Source organism: Globicephala melas, chromosome 8, assembly GCF_963455315.2.
Source record: "Globicephala melas chromosome 8, mGloMel1.2, whole genome shotgun sequence".
NCBI classification, from domain to species: Eukaryota; Metazoa; Chordata; class Mammalia; order Artiodactyla; family Delphinidae; genus Globicephala; species Globicephala melas.
This window is the reverse complement of record NC_083321.1, coordinates 1,421,631-1,428,056: the sequence shown is the minus strand read 5'-3', so window position 1 is coordinate 1,428,056 and position 6,426 is coordinate 1,421,631. Positions and strand designations below refer to the sequence as shown.

General features: G+C 66.3%; 1 pseudogene; it reads left to right on the top strand.

The window, feature by feature from the left end:
* Positions 1-274: 274 nt before the first annotated feature.
* LOC115840370 (collagen alpha-2(I) chain-like) lies at positions 275-5,002 on the top strand (annotated as a pseudogene).
* The last annotated feature ends 1,424 nt before the right edge of the window (positions 5,003-6,426 follow it).

Sequence of the window (6,426 nt, the reverse complement as noted above, 5' to 3'; positions counted from 1 at the left end):
GGTCACCTGAGCACCGCCATGAGCACCGCCACCAATGTGGAGCGAGGCAGTCACCCTACTTTCCTGGGGTCACTAGCGGTGGGGATCCGGACAGGGCCAGCCGGTCAGTTCTCCATGCCGTGCTCTGGGACCCTCATGAGCCCGTGGAGGTGCGTTTCCCGACCGACCAGAACACCCTGGGTCTGCTCTGGAGCTCACGTGCTGCTGGGAGTGGACCGCACCACACCCTAGGGTCATGGCCCCATGTCACCAAGGCTGGGGGACAAGTGGGGATATGGGAATAAGGGGTCCTGTGTCTGGGGGTGACGAGGACCTGATGGGGAGCTTGGGTGAGGCAAAGCCCAGGCTCCAGAGGGACCCCAACTGCACCAGACCACCGGTGGCACGGGGCCCTGAGCACCACCTGCCCAGCACAGAGGATCCTGGGGTCCTACCCCCTGCATCAGGGGCCAACCCCCTGCGCTGGTCGCACCCCCAAATAGGGCCAAATGGTTGCGTGTGTGAAGACGGAAGCAGCCGCGAGGCGGCAGTGCAGGCTTGCACATCACCGCCGACGTGGTCGCAGCCGGGGTCCACCCACGCGGCGTCCCGGGTCCGCCCGGGCCAGATACCGCAATGGTCCACGAGGGTCATCAGGGAGATGGGACACTCGTCCGAGCCACCCCGGTTCACCCCATCTGAGTCGCCCCGGGCTGCACCGTTGTAGTTGGGAGAGGAGAGGGACTGCTCAGGGCAATGAGGTGTCCCTGTGCCTGGGGTGACGTGGAGTCGCCTTCAGAGGGAGAGCCTTCCTACGGGGCCTCTGGCAGACCAGGGTGCTGGGCGCTGCCTTGCCGAGTGCAGGAGGATTTCGGGGGTCTTCGCTGTCTTGGGCCGACCCCGCAGTCCTGTCACACACCCCGAACTGTGCCGAGTGGTTGCCGGAGTGGTGACAGAAGCGGCCGCCAGGCGGCAGTGCAGGCTCACACGTCACCGGCCGTGGCAGCCGTGGCCGGCGTCTGCTTATGGCCACATCTGGGGGTCTGCCCCATCCTAGCTTGGGAGTCTACCCATGGCAAAGTCTGGGGTTTTCCCATGTAAACCTGGGGGGTCACCCGTGGCAAAGGCTGGAGTTTTCCCACCGTAAATCTGGGGGTTCACGCATGACAAAACCTGGAGTTTTCCCACCATAAATCTGGGGGTCCACCAATGACAAAGCCTGGAGTTTTCCCACTGTAAATCTGGGGGGCCACCCATGACAAAGGCTGGGATATTCCCACGAAAATCTGGGGTCCACCCATAAAGTCTGGAGTTTTCCCATGTAAATCTAGGGGTTCATCCATGGCAAAGGCTGGAGTTTTCCCACCGTAAATTTGGGGGTCCACCCATGGCAAAGGCTGGGTGTCGGGTGTGGCGCGGGTCCACAGGAGCAGGCTCTTCCCAAGGCCCTGTCTGAGGTGCAGTCAGAGCTGGAGAGCTCTGGGTCCCTTGCTTAGGCATGTCTCCTCCCCCCACCCATGGCACCAGCACCCTAGACTTGGAGGCTGATCCCTATGGAGGGCCGGGCCCCAACACCCCCTATGAGGCCACCGTGGTTGCCCCAGGGACAGGGTGGCCCAGGGTGGCTGGGGGAGACTCGAGGCTCTCTGGTCTCTGTCCCAATTCTGAATGCGCAGGCGGTGTCCTGGGCAGCGGTGCACAGGGTGGCCACGGCAGGGCTGGGAGGTTGCCGGGCTCATCACCAGGGCGCGCCCGCGAGCCGTGGAGCACAATGGATCGTGGCGGTGAGGGGACGGGGCGCCCGGCCACAGTGGGGAGCCCGCGCGTGGAAGCCACTGTGCTCGCGATGGGCACCATCAACTAGACGACACTCGAGCAGGGAATCAGCGCCTGCCTGGCCCGCGAGACCACGGTCCCTTCCCTCGGCCCGACCTGAGCCCCAACCCCCCACACCCCTCACGACCGCTCCATGGACTCCGGGCTCACGGCGTGGTCTCAGCCGCGGTGGTGGCAGAAGGCGACTCCGAGTCCCACTGGAGCGCCTGGCGGCCCCGGCCAAGACCTCCGTCCAGGGGCAGAGTATGCGCCCAGTGGGGGCTGGGTGGGGAGCAGCCTGCAAGGTCCGCCCTGAGGGGACATGACTGTTTCGACCTCGGAGTGGGGGAGGGACATTTGGGGACAATGCCAGACCCTGTCTACAGGATGCCAAAGGAGGGGTGTGGAGAAGGCCCTCTTTGGAGAATTCCAGGACAGGAGAGGAATGTGCGCTGGACCGACCCGGGCGGAGGTGGGCCTTGCGGTGGCCCCAAGCACGGTCCCCGCTCTGATTGGCTGGCAGAGCAGGGGCGGGAATTCTGGGCGGGGCCACCCCAGTTAGAAAAAGCCCGGGCTAGGGCCCGAGGAACAGGGTGTGGGAGGGGGGTGGTGGGAGGGATGGGGGGGCTCAGGGGAAACTGGGGAAGTGGGGGAACTGAGGGGTAACCAGGGAAGCGTGGGGTACCGGGGGCAACCAGGGGAAGATGGGGAAGTGGGGTGCAGGGAAGCATGCGTGGGCCAAGGATCACCTTGGACGTCTGGAGCCTGGCAGGAGCGGAGCAGGGTGGCGGGGCTGGCTTGGGCAGGGCTGGCGGGCACCTGGGAGCCTGGCGGGGATGCGGGGCGGGCTCCCAGGTGCCCCGCAGGCAGGACGACATCGGTGTGGGGAGTGACAGGCCCAAGCTGGCGGTGCAGAAGTAAGAGGGGGGAGCCAGGCATTCATCCCGGTCAATTTTGGTTTCAGGTCGTGGCAGCTGGTGGACGGGGGAGCTGGAGAGAGGCTTGCCCCAGGGCCTGGGCGGTGGAGGTGTAGCTGGCAGCCGTGGGCAGGTGAAGACAGCGCTCTGCCGGGCCAGGTGAGTCCCCTTCCCCTCCCTGGGCCTTGCTCCGCTGGCCTTCTGCATAAGGAGGTCTGGGGAGCCAGGGCCAGCGAGGCGAAGTGGCTGACATCCCGGCAGAGCGGCAGGGTGACGGCAGGGCAGGCAGCACAGGTGACACCGTCTCAGGGGGAGCTGAGGCAGGGCGGGCTGGGAGCTGCGGCTGTCCCAGGTGGAAAGGGCATTTCCAGAGAGTCGGGCGGCAGATGGGGCAGGGCTGCCAGCGAGGGAGATGATCCAGCACATGGGGGCCGTTCAGGCCCCGGGGCAGACAGGACGAGGCGGGGGACTCAGGTCAGTGGGCCGCCAGCTGCCACTTCACCCACTGCAGTTCATTTAGTAGCAGGTACAGGGGCGGCTCTGGCCCAGGCCTCCTGAGGCCTGAGCCGGAGCCTCGAGGGCCGGAGAACGGGCTAGAAGGCAGGCGCAGTGTGCGGGGAACCGCCGTAGGACGTCACCTGGGGGGAGCGGTGGCCACAGCGACAGGGCCCCAGGGAGATTTCTGCAGCAAGGAGGCTGCCGCGGGCCCAGCGGGCCACCATCCCCATGCGGCACTGCGGCCCAGGGGCTGGCGCAGGAGGGCCCCCAGTGAACTTGGTGACACTGGTGACACTTGGCCCTTACCGCCTGCCCCTGGGACTGGCACGGCAGACAGGACAGCACCCAGGGGAGTCAAGGACACCGGCGAGACCAGACTAGGCGAGGGAGGCGGGGCGGCGTGAATGAGAGCTCTGGGGGGCGGGAGGTCGGGGCGCAGGCAGGGACAAGGAGCTGGAGCCTGGCAGCGAGCCGGGGGTCACTGGCCTCCGAGCCCATGGCCAAGGCAGGCCTCTGCGGGCGGTGACGGAGCAGGGATCGGTCCGCGCTCAGACTGGAGACGAGGGTGAGTGTCCAGCCCGCTGCCCTCCCACCCCCGCAGCCACCGCTGCCCACTCAGCCAGCGCCTTCTCTGTCTGCCCACAGCCTTGTCTCCAGTGGGTGTGGACGTGCCTGCCAGCCACGGAGGCCGGGCGCCGGGATGCAGGCAGAGGGACATGACATGGTCTGGCGTGACGGCGAGGACAGACGGGACGCTGTCCGGCCTCCCTGGTGAGCACAGGTACAGGCCAGGCCCCCCGGGCCAACTGACCCGCACCCAGCCCTTACGGCCGTCCTCTTTCCCGTAGAACATTCTCGGCTGGCCCCGCGGGGGAGCTGGAACACCCCGCATGTCTGTTCCTTTACCTTCCTGAAGGAGCCAATACACTACTGCTGCTCTCTGGACCCCAGAACCCTCAAGATGACAAGGTGGGGGGTCCCCTGCCACACACGGGGGGGGGGCGGGGGGCTCGGGGCCGAGAGCTGGGCACTCATTCTGTCCTGACCCGCAGAAATGGTGCTACCCAGCTCACGCCTGGGCCTTGGAACCCGGACTTCTTCAAGTCTTTCTAGCTCTGACTGAGAATATGCTGCATCTGGAACCACTACACACCCTGACTCAGGAACCAGCTCTGGAAGGTGGGCGCGGGCGCCCCTCCCGAAGCCCCCTGGCCGGACCGCCCTGACCCGCCCTCACGTCCTGCCTCTGTCCGCAGGTTGACCTAAAGGAACAGACGACCCACACCATCGGAGGAGCAGCACACCCACCCCCGCCCGGCGACTCCATCTTTGAGGCGACGCCCTGCCGCGCCCAGAGACCACCAGCAGCCTCCCTCCCTCCCCTTCATCCTTTCCTCTGTCTTTTTTCTTCTCTTCTCTCCTCTGTCTTTTGCTCAGAAGACTCAGAGCGTCCAGAACCCTGTCTCCCCGTCCCTCCTGAATTAATTTGCACTAAGTCGTTTGCACTGGTTTGGGGTTCTGGAGCAAGCCTGGGTCTCTCAGCGAGTGAGTGAGCTGCTGAGTGGCCCGGCCTCCTCGGCCTGCGCCCCCCCCCAGCGCCCACCTCTCATCCATCTCTGTCTGGGGGCGACTGGGAGGGGGCCCGAGTGTGTGGGGCCCCGCCCTCCCCTCACCTAGTCTGGGCGCTCCAAACATCGGAGCAACCTCGAAGCATTCCATTGTGTGTCTATCTCGCTCTGTGTCCCTCCCTGCCAGGGCCTCCCCAGAAGCCCTGGACTCATCAATAAACACAGTTACAGGAATTGGTCTCAGGGACTCTGGATTTGAGCTGTTTGCCTGAGGGGGTTGCGCCGTGGGCTGGGGGGACATGGGGCTGGGGTGGGGCCTGGGATGGGGAACATGAAAAGGCATATGGGCCACGAGGGCCGGACACAAAGGGTGGCGTGGCGGGTAATGGATGGGAAGGGGCGATGGGTGGGGGGCTGTGGACTGGAGGGGTGGGCAATGAAAGGGCCTGTGAGGCGGGACGGCAGAGGGCACAAGGACTTCCGGGCATAGGGCAGGCACCACGTGGGGACCGGGGCAGGGTGGCGGGCTGTGGGGCCCAGGGCTTCCCTGCAGGGAGACGTCGGGTCCGAGGGCGAGGAAGAGGTCCTGCCACATAACGCCCCTGTTGCACACACATCACCCAGGCCTCCCTAGGCCCTTGCCCCGGACCCCGAAGGCCTGGTCTAGGGGATCGGTTTCTAGAATTATCCTAGGGGAGTGGTCTTGACATGCGGCCCAGGCCGGCCACGCCCCTGGGAAGTCCACCGCCCTGCCACACTCATCCACAGCCCTGCAGGCCCTGCGCGCTGGGCTCGGGGCACAGAGGCGTCCCCTCCCTTCACTCTGCCGTGGTGGAGCGGGGGGGCGCAGGGGGGCAACAAGCAGGGGCGCTGTGGGGCGAGCTCTCACTAGACAGGCGACAGCGGGGAGGGAGTAGAGAGGGGTGGGGGCAGAGGGGAGAGGGGCCCCACGGCCGGGATGGGGATCTTGCCGCTGAAAGGCCCAGGGCCGTGTCCTGCTGGCGTCTGGCCTGGGGTTTGCGCCCGGGGTGCGAGTGCAGCCCCCGCCTGTGTTCGTGGCTGGTGTCCGGGTACAAGGCAACAGCTGGCCGGTGACGCCCCTCTGCCTCTAACCACCCCCAACCAGGCCTCCCAGCTCCTGGGCGCCAGGCGCGGCACGCTGGGAACCCGAGGGAGAAGCCCTTGGAAACAGGGCTGGGTCCCTGACCCCTTCCCGTGCTCGGGGCAGTCAGGAAATGCCTTGCGGGCCAGCTGACCGAGAGGAGATAGCAAAGGCCTGGGAGACCCCGAGCACATGCCTTTCCCAGCGTCCGGGCTGCGGGGCCCTTGACTGTTCTGGCTCTGGCCCCACGAGCTCCCCCCCGTGCACTCCCCATGTGTTCCATGCGTCTGGTCATCTCTCTGGGGCCCACCTCCTGCCTGATGGGAGACATGGGAATTCCAGGGCTAAGAAGGGCCGGTTCCAGGCCAGCAGGGCAGGTGGTCAGCAGGGCTGCATTTATATGAAGGCATTTAACGAAGGCTAGCCCGTGGCATCCTTGGGGGCTCCCCAGTGCCTCCTGCCCCCCACCCCCGGGAGGCTTTCACAGGCCTGCGGGCAGCTCATGGGTGAGGCTGCCTCCACCTCCAGGCCCACGGCCCCCTGGACT